Source organism: Peromyscus californicus, unplaced genomic scaffold, assembly GCF_007827085.1.
Source record: "Peromyscus californicus insignis strain IS unplaced genomic scaffold, ASM782708v3 Scaffold_3__1_contigs__length_106647218, whole genome shotgun sequence".
NCBI lineage: Eukaryota > Metazoa > Chordata > Mammalia > Rodentia > Cricetidae > Peromyscus > Peromyscus californicus.
In genome coordinates this window covers 43,107,763-43,109,508 of record NW_026294551.1, presented here as the reverse complement: position 1 = coordinate 43,109,508, position 1,746 = coordinate 43,107,763, and the positions used below count along the sequence as shown (strand labels likewise).

At 55.0% G+C, this 1,746-nt stretch overlaps 1 non-coding gene across 1 annotated transcript; it reads left to right on the top strand.

Annotated features, from left to right (window-relative positions):
• Positions 1-950: 950 nt before the first annotated feature.
• Positions 951-1,022, top strand: Trnat-cgu (transfer RNA threonine (anticodon CGU)). The gene has a single exon. It is a non-coding gene; the product is annotated as a tRNA-Thr (tRNA).
• Positions 1,023-1,746: the final 724 nt, after the last annotated feature.

Here is a 1,746-nt window from a genome sequence, read left to right as displayed (position 1 = left end):
TCTGCCCCCCTGCCTGGCCGCCTTCTCCTCCCTCTTGGAACAGATGCAGTGGCCATTGGATCCGGGCTCCTAATTTCCTTTAAAATGTTTTAAACTAATTTTTAAATTAAATATTTAAATAACAAGTCTAGGAACTAGGGATGTAGCTCAGTCGTCAGTGCTAGTTTAGCACACACGGAACCCCGGGTTCGATCCCCAGCATCCGGTAAAACGGGCATTTCATAAAACGCCTGAAATCCCAACCCGTGGGAGATGGAGGAAGAAGGATCCTTAGTTCACTGCCATCCTCGGTTATAGAGTGAAGTCAGCCGGGCTCCGCGAGCCTCTGTCTCCAGTACTAAATGACGATATAAACGTCTATAAAGTGGAAGGCCAATAAAAAGTAGGCAGTGGTATAAGCCCTCACCCCCCCCCCCGAACCCTCACCCATTCCTTTCATAGACTTGAACAAAGCCTCACCCAACTAAAGTCCCGTTTGTCCCCCAATCCGGGTCTCCCTCTGGTGTCCCCCCAACATCTCGGTGGTCTCCCCGGCTTGGCCTCCGTTAATCACCCGGGCCTCCGCGCCGCGCCCGGTCCCCGCGGTCGGCAGGCTGGTCCCCCAGCTCTCGGGGACGCGCAGACGTTCACAGGCCGGGCTCCACGCCCAGCTCTGCGGTCTTTCCCGGCTCAGGGACGCGGACCCAGGGTGAGGCCCGTGCGGAGGGGGAAGCGGAAGGCTCCGGGGTAACCGAGGCTTTTCCTCGTCCTCTGAGCGGATCGCCGTTACCCCTGAAACGCGGGCTAACCAGACGCCGGGCGGAAGGAGGCCGGGAGAGCATCAGTCCCCGCCGCTCAGTGGGCGGGCTTTGCTCAGGGGCGGGGCCTGAGCGAGGGGGCGGGGCCTAGCCGCCTCCCCGCCCGTACCACCTCCCCTCCACTGAGAGCCTCTACCGCTAGCTCGGCTGTCAGGCGCGGTGGCCAAGTGGTAAGGCGTCGGTCTCGTAAACCGAAGATCGCGGGTTCGAACCCCGTCCGTGCCTGAATTCGGGGCAGAGCTCTATTGGTACTTCCGTGGTTTTCACTTAAATTTCGCTCTCCCTTCTTTTTTGTTCAAGAGTCTTCCAGCCCCTCCTCTACCCGTGCCTTCAGCTGCGGTCCGATCGTGAGGAGAGAGGCGTGCCTTCATTCTTGAGCGTCCCTTACCTACAACGTGCGTGTCGCCTCTTTGTCCTCTACCCAGCCAACTGCTTCACTGTCCCCCGGGCAACTTGACCTTCTTCTGTATCTGGTTCCAGATAGTTGTGGCACTCCTAAGATATTTGTGGCACTCCCAAGTCATCAGTAAGGTAAACAGCCTGATATCACGTGACAGGACACCCAGTGCTTCGGATTCGTGGTCTCATTTTGTTTGTTGTTGTTTTAGGATAGGTCTCCTGTATAGTGCCAGGATTACCGAGGTCTCTCTTCGAAACTTTGCTAAAGGGTAGCTAATTTTTGTTGTCTGTCTGTTTTGGTTTTGGTTTTGGTCTGGAGACAGGGTCTAACTATCTAGCGATGTAGCTCTAACTAGCCTGGAACTCCCTGTGTAGACCAGGCTGGCCTTGAACTCTCCGCCCACCTCTGCCTCCCCAGTGCTGGAATTAAAGACATGGGTTACTATGCCTGAACCTGAAATTTTCAATTGTAACACTTAGCATTGAACATACTACTGCAGTTTCGTGAATAGAACTCCACCCCTTCATTTCTATCCCATACTTCTGTTAA